This window comes from Nicotiana tabacum, chromosome 16 (assembly GCF_000715075.1).
Source record: "Nicotiana tabacum cultivar K326 chromosome 16, ASM71507v2, whole genome shotgun sequence".
In the NCBI taxonomy this organism is placed as follows: domain Eukaryota; kingdom Viridiplantae; phylum Streptophyta; class Magnoliopsida; order Solanales; family Solanaceae; genus Nicotiana; species Nicotiana tabacum.
Window position 1 is genome coordinate 117,684,621 of NC_134095.1, and position 19,247 is coordinate 117,703,867.

Here is a 19,247-nt window from a genome sequence, read left to right on the forward strand (position 1 = left end):
GGTCTCAGAAGGACCTTTCCCAGATTCGATCTTCCGGACTCCATCAAACAGATTTCCCAATTCGCGTAGTCCAAGCAGCAAGTAAGCTCGGGCCAGATCTCCTCCATCGGCTCCTTCAACATACTGACAGTTTTAATCCTTTTTATGACTTTGCCCTCCAGCTCCACTATTCCTCGCTCCAGGTATTCCAATTTTCTGTTGGAAGTGACTGCCATCTCTTTCCATTCCTCGATCAACCTCACGTTTCTCTCATGTATCTCTCGATGCTTATTCTCAGAGTCATGGACTCTCTTGTGCAGCCTGTTGTACTTGACTTGGGCTTCAGCTTCCTCATCTATGGTTCTGTTCCCTCGACCAGTCCCTGGTGTCACCGTTCCTTTCAGATTGTCCTACAACCATGCATGGTAGAGAGGCTCGCACCCCGCGTGATATCTATCTGGCTCAACAGTGCTCTCTCCACAATGATTTTACAGTGCCACATGTGCTGAGCTTGGCACTTGTAAGGTATGTCATCGTCTTGGAAATCTGCCCTGAAATGACTCATCTTGACGACCCTTGGTACAACCCGCTTTCTACCTGCTTGCCTCATAACTAGTATAGGGACATATGGATATATCCCTCTCAACCCGATCAACACCAAATGCGGAGCATCCTTGGACCTGATAATGAACTCGTCCATTGGGAACCACTCAACCATCCACTGCACCTGTTCCGCGGTCAGATTTTCGAAGAACTCTACCCATTCACTGGCACTTTCCGGCTGAGCAAATTTGTTCGGAATGTAGGTCATTTTCTTAGGGTGATGGAAAGCGATGTGGTCGTTCCAAGCCCTTCGCAGAAATTCTTGGCAATAACGACCCTTTTGGAGATGCTCCAATAACCATAACTGTAGCAGCAAGTTGCAACCCTCGAAATGTTGAACCCCTCTTTGACAGCGCTCCAGGGCCCTATAGATATCAGCTATGATCATGGGGACTATGGTATACGTCTGCCCATTAATCCCCCCCATCAGAGTTTTGGCGAGCATGGCCAACCTGGTGTGGATTCTTCCCTTTTCATTGGGAACACTATCATCCCTAGAAAGCACACGATGAACACGAACACTCTGCAGTGGATGTGACCTAGTGAAGTGAGGACGATCTCATCATGATAAGTGCGGAAAGACTTACTGTAGCCATACCTCTCATAGAGATATTCGAAAGGTATGTAGGAGTCCTTCAGGCACACAAGGTCGACATTCTTTTTCAACCCCATCTTCAAAAAACCCTTGCCTGTACAGTTTTCTGGCACCAAAAGCCTGGGACTGTCCCAAGTCAACCCTGCAAGTCCTCCTATTTCCTCTAGGAGCGGTGTCATTTCTATGTCACCAAAGAGCAGAACACGACTCTTTCACTATCCCAGAATAGGGTGGCAGCCTCGATCAGTTTCTTGTTTGGTTCAATATCTAGCAGGGAAGGCAAATTACCCAGGTACTTTTTCACATGCTTCTTGTCACTTGAGGAAAGATCTTCCCACCAATTTAGCAACAATGGAGGGATATTGCTAACCATACCGAATCTGGGGACTTCGTACCTCATTTTCTGCAAAACAAAAGGGTTAGGCCTTACCCCCTCCGGACTTGACTATTTATACATTTATGATCAGCATATCGGCATTTAGTCCTCCAAATTAATGCACAGGATGTGATTGCATCCGTTGGGATTATGGAAAACCCGATGGACTTTGGATAAGGCTTATTTTAAAGGATCATTATGTGGACAACATAACTGATCCAACTAGGTTTGACTATGATGCATGCACAATTTAATAGAGTAAGGTTTCTATGGGGTTTTAGATTGGTACCCTCAAGTGGACAACTTGAGGGGGAAGGCACGGAACCGTCGACTGCAACGCTGATCGACTGATTTTACCGCAAATAAGCCTTTCCGAATTTAAGGGTAATAAATAGGAAGAGGGTAACCACTCATTAAAGCATTGCTATAGGATTTGAGATGCACGAGTGGAATATGATGTGGAGCATGATTTATGCAGCAGTTAATAACATGTAGGCAAGTATTTTCACGTTGGAAAAATAAATACAACATTTAAATAATTGAAAAGACAGTTACATAAAAGAGGAAAACAAAGAGACAAGTCAGTTTTCAGAATCATAAATGCTTAAAAGAAACAACAGTTAAATCCAGATAAGGAAGAAAGGTATGGGATAAACATGCTTGGACTAATTTATGAAAACAAGTTCATTCTGGTAAGAGCCTAAAAGATATCCGCAGCAGAGTCGCCATGCTGTCGTGCCCTCTTTTTTCCCTCTGCAGAGAGGAGTCCGGGTTTCGACATTCCATGGGGTGTAATGACTCATTTCTTTTTGGGAATTGGGTATTTGAGTCGCCACCTAACGGATTATGGTACGTTAGGGCACCTAGAGCGATTAACTCATATAACTAGTTTGCATTATCAGAGATTAGGGTAAGGGCTCAAAGTAACCTCGAGGGGAAGGTGTTAGACAACCCTCTTGGTCTACAACTGTGGGTCCCGACCGAAATTATATTTACAAATTACTCCATACAAATAGCTAAATCAAATAAGTTGCAAGTAAAGCACGTTGGATAATTCAAGTAGTAAGATAAGGTTTAAACAAGTTGTAGAAGATAAAAGTTTTGAATAGATAAAGGATTAGGTAAAGAGGGGTCCTAGGTTGTTTGTCCTATAGGATCAACCCACGTAATGTCCGGTAAATACTCCTCGACGAGGGGTTACACGTGACATTAACGCGTAGTCATCATATCCCATATCTACCCTTCCCATCCCCTATTGGTCATGCAAAACGAGTGTTTGGTCACTGACTCCTATTGCGTGCTGCTACCCGTCCCTTCTTAATAGTCTTGGAGGAGATTAGGACCTCTACTTATAGGTGGTTCTAGACGTACCCCTAAGGCTTTAAAGGCAAAAATTTAAGGCGACAGTCAAAAAACATTTAGGACTTCTACATAATGAGAGTAATTAAGAGGCTCACAATTCCTCCTCAAACAAACATACAGGCAACACGACTCAGACACAAGTAAGGTTTTTATTAATCAAAGTCCTAAAGCAGGATTTCTAAGTGATTATGCAGAAATAGACCACTTTCAGATCCAGAAGTTATAACCTAGTAGTTTCCTAGAGACTCCTCTTTAAAAGCTTATCAAAATCAGAAAAGTTGAATGACAAAAATAGTTTCAGGGAAATGCAGATTTTGAAAATGCCCTAAGGCTTGTCTATATACAGTATACGGTGTCTACATTAATGCAGAAATGAACAGGTTTTCAAAATAGACCCTTGTGATACCTATAGGCAGGATATCTAATGAGATTAAAGCAATTTTGAAAGAGCTAGTTTCAGGAAATGTCATGGTTTAATAAGACCAGTTTTAAGAAGATGAACTAGGCGTAATGACATTGATTTATCAGGCTAATTAGATTATCAGGCATAATTGCAAATAGAAATCCCTATAGGCATGGTATCTAGGCATATTACTAGTTTTAGTCAATTTGCAGTAACATATGAAAGACTTATTAGAACTGAATCGGAATTAGATCCTATAGGCATGGTATCTATGCTTGAATTGATTTAAGACATGATTGTTTGAAAACCTATATACATGACTTCGAAAATGCAGAACCTTAAGAACATAATTTCTACTTGATGCAAATGACATTGGAAGTGGAAACCTATAGGCATGATGTCTATTATGCAAAAGAAATCAGATTCAACAAGAGTTAAACCCTATGAACATGTTTTCTATAGAGTAAAGCAGGCAGATTTGAAAGCAAAGCCCTAAGAGCAAGATTTCTACCCATATTACCCCACAAAGTACACATCTACCTACCCTTTTTACTAAATACCCCAAATATATGTTTACAAATTATTACAGGCCAATAACTGAATTACATAAGAGAAATGGAAAATCAAGAAGCTATTCTATGGAGAGCCTGTAATCAGGCCCAAGTTTCCCAAAGCCTCCAATGGTCTTACAAGCCTCATTTCCATAGACAAATTAGAGTCTAGGTGCATCAAAGTTCCCTAAGGCTCTCAAGGACCCCGGGTAATGCTTACACCTAAACTTAGTAACCAAGTATTGAACCAGTGCAGTGTGGAAAGGCCAGCCTCAGTATGCTAGAGTTCAGAGGGTTCTCAATTGTATCCCAAAGCAGTACACATACTAGAGGGGGCAGAACTTATTAACTAAGAGTAAAGTAGAAGTGCAGGACACAGGTTGAAAGGAGTTTGTTTTAAGAGCAACTAGTAAAGTAATAGAGGTTGTTTGAAAGAGGTTGGAGTGGTAAACAAAATCAAGCACTACACAGAATCCAAATGAACTCAGTAGTCACACATGGGTCAAAGGGTTTGGGGATACACAGATATTTGACTGCAGACACATAACCCCAGTAAGGGGTTTTAGGACTGGTTCAGACATGCTCAGAGATAGTTGACACTGACATAATCACAAACCAGTCATGAGGAGCATAAACACATAGAGGGGAGTAAGGATTTGGGATTCACAAAAATGGTAAGTACACAGTAGGTAAAATAGTTGTCCAGGCATGCTTTGAATCATATAAGGGAATACATAGATTTAAAGGGAAGGGAGTCATACTAGCATGCTGATAATATAACCTAAATACAGACTTCACAATAGAACCAAAAGTAAAAACAAGCTAGAAATAAAAGAAACTGAAACAAGAAGAGAAGCATGTTGTTGTTGAGGCTTTAAATTAAACTATGACATACTAGTGAATATAGGAGTAATCAGAATGAAATAACCAAAGAGCACAGAGGATTAGCAACTAAACAAGGTCAGCTATATAGACAGAAAGAAACAAGATATGAGAAAGCACAATCATATAGAGGTGATATAAGGTGGTTAAAGATTCAGCAGAACATGTTCGAAGCATGGTGACCACGAGAGATTAACTAGAATTAGGTAAACAGGCTAACACACAAAACCAAGGCAAAGAAAAATCATGCTAACACACATAACCAAGGCAAAGAAAATCATGCTAACACATGGAACCAAGGTGAAGAAAATCATGTTAACACACAGAAACAAAGTAAAGAAAATCATGCTAACACACATAATCAAAGCAAAGAAAATCTTTAAAATTTAGGGCTTTTAACAAAGTCGAGTTAAAAAGTAGTAGGAACATAGAATCGGTCAAAATAAGCAAGGAAAAAAGGTTTAATCATGAGGAAATCAGTTGGAACATGTGTAGAAAGAACTCTGAGAAAACCCTAGTTTTTAAAGAAGTTAAAAGGGTTTAAAAATGAGGATCTTTCAGAAGAAGTTCAAAAAATTGGCAAATCATAGAAGGAAACAGGCTTTAAGCATGAAAATAACACAAATCTGAGAGATCTAGTTGAGAGTTAGGGTTTCAACAGGAAACCCAAATAGAAATCGAAAGAACCTGTTGTAACTTCACCGATCGTGACATATAAGGTGTGATTTTGCCCAAAATCACACTGAAGATGCCATAAGTAACATAAACAGAAACCCTATGCCCAAATCGACATGGCCCAGGATCCTTGAAGGCTTTAAAGATGATGAGCAGGGCGATGAGAGACGCATTGGAGGCTTGGGTTGAAAGGGTGGTCGCCGGAGATGACTGGGGAAGGAGGGGATTGACGGAGTTTTAGGGTTAGGTTTAAGAGAGGAGAAAAGATGAGAGCATCTGAAGGTGGCGCCTTTGCAAAAATGACTTAGGGTTAGGGGTCGTTTGGAAATTAAAAAGGAAATGAGAAATAAGGGTCGTGGATCTAAAAGATCAACGACCAGGATTTATGATGGCTTGGGTCGGGTAGACGTGTATAAGGTCTGGGTCGGGTGATTGGGTGTTAAATTGGGCTGGAGAGGGGTCCGATTTAGGCTATAATTGAGAGCTAGATTTGGCTATAATTTATATAGCCAATTTTCACTTATTTAATTTATAAAAATAATAGGTAATTTTTGGAAAATAATTTAAAGTTCCAAAATGATTTAAAATACATAATTGACATTTTAAAAATATGGGGACCAATTTTATGCATACAAAATATAATTATACCTTAATTTGGGCTAACATTGCAATTATATGCAATTTAGCTTAAAAAATACTAAATATAATTATAAAAATGCATAAAAATTATACTAACTATATTTTGGAATGAGTATAGAAATTAAATAAATGAATTATCAAAAGAATAATTTTGGAAATAATTATTGGGAATTTTATGGATAAAAGGGGAGAAAATAAATCAATTTAAACCCTTAAAATTATGGAAAAATAATAAAAGCCTTGTGCATGCTTATATATGCTATTTTGAAGGTATTTATGTATATTTAAAATATATAGGGAAAATTGGGTATCAACACCGAGCATGATCTGTTAAGTTTGAAATCATAAGTTTGAGGTAAGAAAAAGAAGTAAGTTGATGCGACTAATACATCCTCAAATGTTTCACTATTTAGATCAAAAGGAAAAACCTTTAAAAACTGGAAAATTTATGTCAATAAGAGAAATAAGTTAGAAATTGGATCTTTCAACGTTACGTTAGATTCCAGCTCACATAAGAAAAATTAAAAAAAATTAAAACTATCTCCTGGGGAATTTTTAAGATTCATCATTTTGAGAAGCGGGTTGCTCGCACACACAAGGTATGGTTTAAATTTTGATATATCATATCGTAGAGCCTAGGTGGTCACAAATGTAGTACGTATGCGCTCTATCTCTTTTTTTACCTCCAATTTCATATCCATAAGAATAAAAATGAATGTTGAGAAAATATAATATACTATATAAGTCCTTCTCTAATTTATAGATCTGACGTAGTATCATTACTAATGAAGATGTCCAGGTGAAGAAGAAACAAAAAAAAAAAGGAAAATGGAAAGGAGGTGTTCTCCTGTTGAGCTACCAATGAGATGGTAGCAAGCATAGGAGCACTCACAGTACCCAACCAAAATAGAAACTGCAAATATTGCCAGATCTAATGGTAATGATTTTTTTCAGGCAAGGGTCAAGTCGGCTACATACAAATGTCTGCCATCCTTTGCTTCAAAGCTCAAGGTGCTCCTATAAATTCTTACCCCAGCAGCACTGGTGCTAAGATCTAGACAATCCATGGTCGTGCGATGTCTTTTTTAGCTAGCTTAACCAAGTATTCCATAGGTTCCAAATTATCTAGTCCCAGATAATCATTCAACATCTTCTTATCAAACTTCACCTTTTGATTTCTCACTTTAGTGACTTTGGTCCTGCTCACTATAGAGGATGTGTTCGCATAGAATTCATGCACATCAAAAAGTTGCTCTTTGAATCGCTTCTATCCCCTCCTCTTGGTAAACTATTCTAGAAAGGCTGGATTGTACCTGGCCAAGTCTTATTTACTCATGATTTCCCTCTCATAAGTAATTGATCTCTCTTTCCAATCTTGTTTGAAGTCTAGAAAGACCTTCTAGCTCAAGAATCTATCTTTCCACTTGATATTGTTCTTTGATCTTTCTTGGTCATCCCTCACAATTGTATCACCTTTTCTATAATCCATCTCATCCTCTACAAGGTGAGTCTTCTCTGTTGGTGTCGGGCTCACGGTTAGGGCTTTAAGTGGCTTAAGAACTCTCACGCTTAATTTAGGACTCAACTTCTCCCTGAAGTTGTGATTACCCTTCATTATTTTCCTTAGGATGAGCCATAGAGTTGCTCTCTGAAGCTTCCTTAGACACATACGAATCTGATTCATCCTGGGCTTGCCCTCTTTCCCTATAAGCCATATCTTTCTTGATAATCAACTTTTGAATAGTGGGTGGTAAAGCTCCTCGACTTCTTCCTCTATTGCTTCCAGGTCTACCTCGACCCTTAAATGTTTCAACTTTTGCCTCTTGATATAGCCATATTTATTGAGATAGCACAAAACAAGCACCTTATGAAGAGATCCATGTTGTATAGTTCAAAACTTCATGCTAAATAGTTACCTAAAAGCTTAGAAAACAAGTGGCAGAAGCATGGTAGAAGAGTGAAACTAAGTTTGAATCGTGCAGGGGGCAAGGGGGATTTGCGGTCTGCACTTGTGGTTTGCGGTCCACACTTCGGGCTTTACAATCCGCACATGAAATTTGGAGTCCGCATTTAAGATTTACTGTCCACAATTGAAATTTGAAGCCTCAATTTACCAAGTCCATAGAGAACAGAAGTTTCAATTGTTTGATATTCTACGTACCCTCGTCAGTGCGGACCATATTGCGATCGCAAAATTTTAGAGCGGTCTGCACTGGTAGTTTAGAGGGGTATAATTTTATCAAACAAATGTTGTAGTCTGCAACTTGAGAGTGATATCCATAATTTCCTTACACTACTAGAAATAACTCTAATTGCAAATATGCTCATCATTGATAACAACAAAGATCAGAATTTTAACTACTCAAGATCAATCAATAACACAATATTCAGTTATGATTCATGGTATCTCCGTTTTCTTTAATATCTATAGTCTTCCCATAATTTTTGCATATGCATACAATCCACAACAATCAAAGGGGAAAAAGCCATATAAAACAAAATAAAAAATATAAACAAGAAAAGGAGAACAAACGAAGGGAAAGTGAGCTCACACCGTAGAAGTTATCTAGCACTAATGGGTAAATTGGTAGAGTGAAATGTTGATCGGGAGTAATTCCAAATTTTTCAATTTTTCAGTGCGAATTGAAAAATTAGCCAGGTCAGAAAAGGTTGAGTGCGGCCACAAAAGTGAAGTGTGGTCCGCACTCTATTACCTGGAACCTCCAATGTCTGCTGATGTGTGGTCCACACACTAGGAAGTGCAACCGTAATTTTACTTTTTCTCAGAATCTTTCAATTTTTTGAATCAAGATTGTACGGCTGCAATTCATTTTGTGTGTTTGCAAAGCGTCTTGCACTATTGTCCGAACTGTTTTTACAAAAGTTTTGAGAACCTGCAATTCTTCAGTTGTGCTTCCACTAATAGTGCGGTCCGCAACAGAAGTTTGCGGCAAAAATTTCACAGTGCGGTATGCAACAGAAGTTTTACGGCCGCAATTGGTGTAGTGTAGTCAGCAACTTCTAATTTGGCCACTTTGTCTCCTTCAACACTTTATTACTTCTTTCTTTATCACAAGTATCTGCCTAAATCATCTAACACTTTCAATCACAATACACATCAAATCTTAACAAAACAAAAGCAATTTTCTAAATGAAAAATAAAGAAAATATAAAGAAAAAACTCGTGTTGCCTCATAAGAAACACTTTATTTGATATCATGACACGACACAATGCCAATTCAAGGTTCTATGAAGTAAAGAACCACAACCACTAATCTCTCACCAACTTTTACCAGGTAATTCTACACCAAATGACCATTGACTCTAAAGCCTTCTTATTTTTTAACTATAATGCATCATATTGATCAAGACCTACCACTTTAAATGGTCCACTCCATTTCGACTTAAGATTCCTGAAAAGTAGCTTTAACCTTGAGTTAGCAATAACACTAGATTCCCGCCTTGAACTTCTTGTTCCAAATATTCTTGTCATAAACATATTTTTTTTCCATGTACAATGACGAGCTTTCATAAGTATGATTCCAGAATTCATCCAACTTATTCAAATGTAAAACCCATAAGTTAGCAGCTACATCACAATAAAGATTCAAAGTCTTTAAAGCCCACATGACTTTGTGCTCTAACTCAAGAAGTAGGTGGCAAGCTTTTCCAAATACCAACTGATATCACTACTAGAAATCGGGAAAAAAGCAACCAAAATTTGGCGATCAAAACTGGTCTGTCAAGAAAAGCGACCAAAGTTGGTCGCTAAATTGGAGAAAATAATTAAATAATTATTCTAAATATATTAGCGACCAAGGTTGGTGTCACGACCCGGATTTCCCACCCTCGAGAGCCGTGATGGCGCCTACTGGTGAAAGCTAGGCAAGCCAAATTATTCTAATTACTTAGCCTTTTCTAGTTTTAAACCATTATTAGTGATGAGTAGATATCATGCAAATAGCGAAAATAATTAAACGGAAAACAAAATCTGACAATTTATCTTAATACAAAACTGCGGAAATCTAAATACAACTCTACCCAGAATTTGGTGTCACAGCTTCACAGACGGTCTAAGAATACTAAATACAAAGTCTGAAAGATAAAATATACACTGTTTCTGAAATGAGTAAAGGAAACAGGATAAAGGAAAAGATAGGAGGTGATGCCAAGACCCGCAGACGTCTGCAGGACTACCTCGTGTCGCCTGTGTGGCCTGAGGACAGCACCCTCACTGCGGTCCAAGCACTCCAGTATTAGTATCTGCACACAGTGCATTGTGTAGTATCAGCACAATCGACCCCATATGTTGGTAAGTGCCTAGCCTAACCTCGGCGAAGTAGTGACGAGGCTAGGACCAGACTACCAAATAAACCTGTGCAGTTATATAATATACAGCTAAAAGTAAAATAGGAATAACCAATTAAAGATGGGAGGGGGGGAAACATGCTTCGGGGAATAACAAGTAAAACAAAATATCAAGAGAATAATAAAGGAATCAAAATCCAACCACTAACAAGAATAAGGAAAACAAAGGCAGATTTCACTTTCTTTTCACATCTTGTTGCAGGCGTACAACCCGACTCCATTTCCTGTATCTCGTGGCAGGCGTGCCACCCGCTCCCATTTCATGTATCTCGTGGCAGGCATGCCACCCGCTCCCATTTCATTTATCTCGTTGTAGGTGTACAACCCGCTCCCATTTTATTATATCTTGTGGTAGGCATACCACCCGCTCCCATTTCATTATATCTTGTAGTAGGCGTACCACCCGCTCCCAGTTACAAGCCAACAATAATCACAAGGAATCCCGGCAAGGGAACAAGAGCAATATAACAACTTTCCGGCAAGGGAACAATAATATCAAACTAACATCCCGGCAAGGGAACAATGGTGATAATAACATATGAAGCGCAATAAACCACAACGGAGTCATAACAATTATAATACAAGACTCACGGGCATGCTTGACACCAACGTATAGATACTCGTCACCATGCCTATACGTCGTACTCCACAATTAACATGTAGCAAATAAGACAAAACTACTAATCCCTCAAGCTAAGGTTAGACCAAACACTTACCTCGCTTTGCAACCAATTCAAAATTCCAACAAGCCTTTGCCTCGCGAATTCGTGCCCGAAATTCTCAAATCTAGTCATAAACAATTCGATTTAGTCAATAAAAATTATAGGAATTAATTCTATATGAAATTCTACATTTTTCATTAAGAATCCAAAATTGCACTAAAAATTCGCTCGTGGGGCCTGGGGCCCACATCTCGGAATTCGATGAAAGTTGCGAAATATGAAACCTCATCCAACCCCGAGTCTAACCATACCAAAATTACTAAATTTCGATAATATTTCGACCCTCAAATCCTCAAATCTATCCGAGAGGGTTTTCAAACTCTTCCAACTAAATTCACAGATTTAATGCCAAAACTAGTAATAGATTCGGGTAATCTAACCAAAATTAAGTTAAGAACACTTACCCCATTGTTTTCTATGAAAATCTCCCGAAAATCGCCTCTCCCCGAGCTCCAATTTGGTAAAAATGGAAAATGGGACGAAGTCCCATTTTCAGAACTCAACATTCTGTCCAGAAAAATTTTGGGTACTGTTCACGGGATTGTTCATGGGGTACTGTTTATGGGATTGTTCACGGGTACTGTTAACGGATACTATTTACGGGTACTGTTCACATGCTATAAAAAAATCAACAGTTGTCCAAAGAGAAAATTCAGCAGCCTTTTTATATCCGTTAACCTTCCGAAATCCACCCGAGGCCCTCGGGACTTCAACAAAATGCACCAACAAGTCCTAAAACATGATACAGACTTAGTCGAAACCTCAAATCGTATCAAATAATGCTAAAACCGTGAATCACACGCCAATTCAAGCCTAATGAAACTAAGAACGTCCAACTTCTATATTCGATGCAAAACCCTATCAAATCAAGTCCGATTGACTTCAAATTTTGCACACAAGTCATAAATGACATAACGAAGCTATGAAAATTTTTAGAACTGGATTCTGACCCCGATATCAAAAAGTCAACTCTCGGTCAAACTTTTCCAAAAATCTTCTATTTTCCAACTTTCATCAAAATGCGCTGAATTGTCCTACGGACTTCCAAATCCAAATCCGTACATGCCCTAATTCCAAAATCACCATACAAAACTATTGGAATCATCAAAATTCCATTCCGGGGTCTTTTTCTCAAAAGTCAAGTCTCCGGTCAAACTTAAGAAATCTTTAGCCTTAGATTTCTAGATTCCGTTAAATGGCGATAATTTGATCTAGGGACTTCCAATTTCGATTTCGGGCATATGACCAAGTTCCAAATCACGATAAGGAGCTACCGGAATGGTCAAAACTTTTATCCGGGTTCGCTTGCTCAAAATATTGACCGAAGTCAACTCAGTTGAGTTTTTAAAGCTCTAGTTCACAATTTAATCCATTTTGTTAAATAAAAAACTTCCGAAAAATTATACGGACTGCGCACGCAAGTCGAGGAATTATTGATAGTGCTTTTCAAGGTCTTAAAATACCGAGATAATTATTTAAATTAAAGATGATATTTTGGGTTATCACATTCTCCACCTCTAAAACAAACGTTCGTCCTCGAACGTACTAAGAATTATTCTTAGGTTACCAAATTGTTGATTTTACTTTTACACAAATATTCGCGATTGATCCCACATTATCGCATTCGACATAAGTCCGACAACACCATTTCAATTGAGATTATTTCCTTCATCCATATTTGTAAACTTGAAGACCAAATTTCTTACACTCCAATCATTTTCAGAAAGGTCCGATTTTCACGTCAACACACGATATTAGTCTCGACTGGCTATAGCAACTCGTGCCTATGTACCCATCAAATACGTGGTATTACATTCTCCCCGACTTCGGGTCATTCATCCTCAAATGAGACGTAGAGTCTGTCCTCCAATACATAATATAACTTATCTCTTTCTTTGCACATTTCAATATCCCAAATTTTTCAGAAATTTCGGCAGAGTCTCCCATGTAATTGGGCCTATCCACCTATCAGAGTAACACTAAAACAACTCCTAACAACATTTTCACAACCCGACAAAACACCACAAAGTATATATCAATAACACTAACCTCCGCATTACAAGCACGACATTATCACAATGATATCTTGACATAAAACACATCATATGTATGACCATAACCACATCTCTAGTCTTAATAGTTGTTCATAATAGGTTACAACATCACCAATTAACCTCATGTCAACAAAAATTCCATTTCAAACCTCCAGTTTACTAACAACAAAGCATGAAGATCTCATAATTACTTACCCGAATTAACGAGTAACAATTTACATCCTCCGGGCACTCACCTCGTAGTCTAAAACTCAATAATTACAATACAAATTTGGCAAATTATGCACAAAGATATTCATACAAGAATTTTCTTCAAATAATTCTAATAGGCACGCTACCCTATAAGTACTATAGTACAAATTTTAATTTCACAAATGGAGCATTTAAACACATAATATTTTTTCACCGCAAGGACCTCATCCTTATATAACATCTACAACAGCTTGTATCCCGGTTTAAATATTTCACATTATATAAAACACAAGGATCTCATCCTCAACTCTGTACCACAAGTAATATGCATATCATGCCAAATTGGAACATTCCATTTTCTTCTTTTGAATAATTTTCTGTTTAACAAAATCACAACACATAATGATAGATATAGCTATCTCCATCGAATCTCCCAAAATGAGTATTCACATAAGTAGATTTCAGAATTACGAAGTTCACTCATAAGTGGAGCACAATAGGAGGACTTGCCTCGATACTCAGAACCGAATCAAGTTAAGAAAATTATTTCTTTATAATAATTCGAGACCGTACTTGTAACGACACCATCTGGTGTTGCCACCTCAGCCATACCATAGAAAATATATCAACAGGTTGGGTCTCCACCTCTAGGAGTCTCACCTCCACCTCTAACATTATGACCCCTACCTCTGGCTGGTCATATAAGTGGAGTAATAACTGCAAGGGGGCACGTAGCCTGAGTGCTTTTAATAAATATGTTTCTCCCAAGTCTAGGACAATTTTCCCATGATGTGCCTATTACTATCACATTCATAACAATCCCTTTAAGGGTTCGGCTAACTTATTGAACCTGATGACATATTCAGACACTGTCATGGTGACTGACACAACCATTCAGATCACATATACCACATATTACAGAGAGTTCAGGAGACAAACTCCTTCAAAAACATTTCATAGAACAGAGCTGAGTAGGTGGTGTTGCATTGGCTAGTCTGCCCTCTTCATAGGCTTGCCACAAACACCGACGACCAATTTCCTCTTTTGCTATGCTGGCTTAACACTGCTGAGCTACCCCATTTATTCATATACTCTTCATTATTCTTTGGGGGAAACTCTTACCCCTATTTATGCACAACGATCACAAAGGTAAAACTCTATACAGATAAATCTTGGCACAAACCACATAGTCTAGAAGAAGCAAATCTACATAAGTCTCAAGACCCCCAATTACAACTATACAAGAACGATGGACTCGATCTACCACAATAGAATCACCCACCGATGTAGACACATAAACATGATCACTCAAAGAATCACTAGGCATGACCAAATACGGTGCAAAATAAGATGACACATAGGAGTACGTAGACCTTGGATCAAATAAAACTGAAGCACCTCTGCCACAAACTATAATAGTACTTGTGATAATTGCATCGGAAGCTTCAGCCTCGGGCCTGGCTGGTTAGAACATAACATCGGGGCTGGGCCCCACCACCCTGAACTATATCTCTGGGATGGCCAACTACTGGCTGGCCTCCACCTCTAGCGGCCTGGGCTCCACCTCTAATACCTCTACCCCCACCTTTAGCTGGCTGGGCGGGCTGTGGAACACTCGGTGCCTGAATCATGGCACGAGAACCCTAATGCTGAGAGCTACTCGGTGCTCGAGGGCAATACCTAGCAATGTGCCCTTTATCTCCACAAGTAAAACAAGCCCTCGGCTACTAGGGCTGACGACCCTGGAAACTCTGAAGCGGCGATGCACTGATAGAAGCTGGTGGTGCACTGTAGGGCTGCTGATTAGAATACTGTATATGGGAAGCATGACCACCTGACGCGCCGTGAGAAACCTGAAGTGCTGACTGAAAAGGTCTAGGAGGATGGCATCTATTATATGAATCTCTACCTCCAAACGAGGTACCACTGAATCGGCCTGAATGACGAGGCCTCTTATACCCCTGACCACCTCCCTGCGATAGAACAATCTCAACTCTCCTGGGCACATTGGCCGCCTCCTGGAAAGAAATCTCACTCCCAGTCTCCTTGGCCATCTGAAGTCGAATCGGTTGAATAAGTCCCTCAATAAACCTCCTCACCCTCTCTCTCTCTCGGTGGGAAGTATGATAAGAGCATGATGGGCCAAGTTGATGAATCTGGTCTCATACTGAGTAACAGTCATAGAATCTGGTCTCATACTGAGTAACAGCCATGTGAGCGAGAGAGAAGCTATATAGAATATGCTATTGATTGCTACCGATGGAGGTTTGGTTGGAGAGTATGAGTGTGGTGATGTGACCACTAGGTCTCAGGGGGAAGGAGAAAGACATGGAGTTGAAGGTGGGGAACTGGTGCTTTTTGAAAACATGGTGCCAGTCAGTACTACTGGGGAAACAATAGAGGGACCTGCTCCCTCTGCCTAAGAAGATCACTATGCTCTTACTTGGGATGAAACCCCATGCTCCTCAAAAGAGCCCCGGGTTAATACTGGCCCTGATGCTTCTCCTCTTTGATGCAGTGCCATTTGACTTTATTATTCCTGAAATGAGACCCTTGTTTGAAAAGGTAAAGGAAAACAGTGAGGAAGACTATGATAATGTGACAGTGGCAAGTTTCATTGCTGCTAGAAGTGGTATGGAAGTTTTCAAAGAGACCATTCTTAAAAGACCCACTATCATGCAACAAAAGAAAGAAGCTTTTGAGAGTGCTCTAAAGAGAAACAAAGAGGGAAAGAAAAGAAGGATGTTGATTAAAGGGGAAAAGCTGGTGAATGAGGAGGATGTGCCTCCAGCAAATATTTTGAATGTTGACAATGAAGGGGTGAATGAGGAACCTGCTTCCTTGATTCGTAAATCCTCTGAGAAATCTATGGCTACAAATCCCAGGAGAGGATCGTCTGTGAAAACCGTGGAGTTTGATGAAGACAAGAGTGTTGAAGGAGAGTAGTCTGGTGAGAAGTCTGAAAAGAAGGAGAAAATGTGAAGAAGTATGTGAAGAGGAAGGCAAGTGACAAAGAGGAACCTAGTTCCTCCAAGAAAGCCAAAGTGGATGTGTCTGAACTTGAGAGAAGAAAAAACCTTAAGAAGCAAAGGGTGCTACAGGGCAGAGCATTTGACGCTGAGAATCTTGAAATGTCAGACATGAGACAACTGTTTGCAATCTGCGAGTTTCAAAAGTGGACTCATTTGTTTACCATTTAGAGTCCCAAGGTTTATGAAGAAAAGGTTCGAAATTTCTCCGCAGATTTGTTTACTGTGGATAACAACAACATCTATTTGAAAGTTAATGCCGTAGACTTTGTGATAGACGAGGTTGTTCTAGGATGTATCTTGGGTGTGCCCACTGAAGGGCTCTCATATGTTGAAGGGACATGTTCCCTTGATTTTAGAAAGGTCATTCTAAAAACTCAAGCCGTTCAACAAGGGGAACGGGTTCACAAGAAGGCCTTTCTTCATAAGTATCAACTTATGTTTGAAATGGTGAACAAGGTCCTACTTTCACGCGTAGAAAGACATTCCATTGCTTCAAAAGAAGACCCGTTCCTTATGGATGCTCTGGATGCATACACCACCATCAATCTACCTGGTATCATGATCGAACATATGAAAAGGTGGCAAGTTTCAAGGACGACAACCATAGTTTTCCTTATGGGTTCTTGCTCACTCACGTGTTCGAATTCTTTAAAGTCTTTTTGGGAAGAGCATCAATTGGAACTCAAAAGCAAACTTTCTCGAAGTGAACCTTGGAGGAGTGTGAGTGTATTGACAAGAAAGAGGGTGTTGGCAGCAGTTCTACCATTTCTCAGTTAGTTGATGCTCAGAATGCTGCTAACGAGGAAAAAAGGAGGCTCAAGGCCAGGAATGCCATTCTTGAGGGGCAGCTTAGTCAAGCCAATGAGGAACCTGGTTCCAGCAATGCCCAAGGGGCATAGGTTGCCTGCTTGACTACTGAAAATGCAGACCTGAGGAAACATGTCGAGGACTTAAGAGAGCAGATGATATATAAACAACGGTCTGCAAAGGCTCGAGTGGACATTCTTTTCAAAACCCTTGCCTCCTCATCTTTTCCTCCCTCATCGAGTTCCGCTTAAACAGTTCCCTTCTTAGTGTCTAGTTTGAATGATTTGTGTCTTAACCTAGTGTCCTTTTTTGGCTTGTTGTTGTTATGACTGGTACTTTAAGTTGTTTTTATATTGATTTTTTGTAACAATGGTGCTACTACCTATGTTTTCTTCTCTTATAAATTAATGAGCATCTCATCTTTTGCTATGTATGTTATATTCTTGCACTCTATTTTTAGCCATGTTGTATGCACACATGCGACATGAGTTAACCTTGCTGGACTTCTTTTTGCATTTCTTGCGTATAATCTATTTATGATTCCAAAAGGTGAAGAAAATTGAGAGGGGAAATAAAGTCATTCTGCAAGAAATATTGTATAGAGATTTGGTTCTCAGGAAACTTCAATTATAAGTTTGTCATAATCAAAAAGATGGAAATTGTTAAGTTATGTGCCTTTTTGTATTTTGATAATCTAACAAACTTCATATGTGAACCAGTTTGGGAACATATTACACATCTTCAAAGTGCTCAAGAACATCAAGTCTCGTATCTGGCACAAGTTCCAACATGTTCAGTCAAAGAAACAGCAAAGGGAACATATGGCTATCAGTTCCTTCGGTGGCAGTAAAAGTCAACTCTCTACAGTTGTTAAAGTCGCTGCACCGTTTCTTTACACATGCAATAGTGCACCAGTCACTTTTTGGAGCATGCTTTGTAACGGATAATTACATACATCATTCCAATGACCTCACTTATATATTACCAACATAAGGCAAGGGAAAACACACACTTGCAAACCCTAAAATTATTAAGTCTCTCTCTCAAGTGTGCTGCCGCCTTTCAACCAAGGCCTGAAGAACAAAGTAGCAACAGAACGAAGGACCAGATCCCAACACTGAGTTTATTATATGTCCTTAGTGTTGTTGTATCTGTCTTAGAGTTATGAACTTGTAATTGCTACTCAACTTAGTTAGAAGCATTTTGTAGGACATTATTTGTAAAGTCATAAACCTTGTGTTTGTGTTTGGCTAGACATAGTCAAAGTGTGGGCTTGTAGTAGAGTTATTACAAGTAGGTGAGGGATTAAGAGGTTAATTCCTAGATTAAAATAGGTTGTAATCTAAAGTTTTCTCTATTAGTAAAATTGAAATTCTACAAGTGTAGGTCGTAGTTTTTAACCCCTTAAGCAGAGAGTTTTCCACGTAAAACACTATAATGTCATTTACTTACTGATATGTGTGTGCATTCTGTGGGAACTGATAGTGAACCAGGTGTAAGCACGTGATTTTTGCCCTATATGAGAATTACTCCCAAAAAATTCAAAAAATAAAATAATTTTTCTTGGTGTGCAATTTTTGTGATATTTTGTGTAACTATTTGTATGTTTGTCTATGCATGTTTATTTGTTAAATTAATAAAAAAATACAAAAATAGGCATCTTTTGCATTTTTAGCATTTAATGTCCAAATGAACAATTTTATGCTTAATTATTACTTAATTGTGCGTTAATTGTTATTGGAAGTTAATTTGCGCTTTTATAACTTAATTTAGTTCTTAATAATAATTTAAGTACTTTTATAATTTAGTTTTAGAAAAATAAAAGAAGAAAAGAGAACAAAAATACAAAGAAAAATCGGATTGGGCCACTTCTTCAATTTCAAACCACAGGCCCAAATAATTACCCAACTTTCCCCATGACCCGGTCCGTTTCAAACCGGGTCGACCCGGTCCGCTCCATTAACCCAACACCCCTTATTCATTTTTGTCCAACACAAAACAAAACCA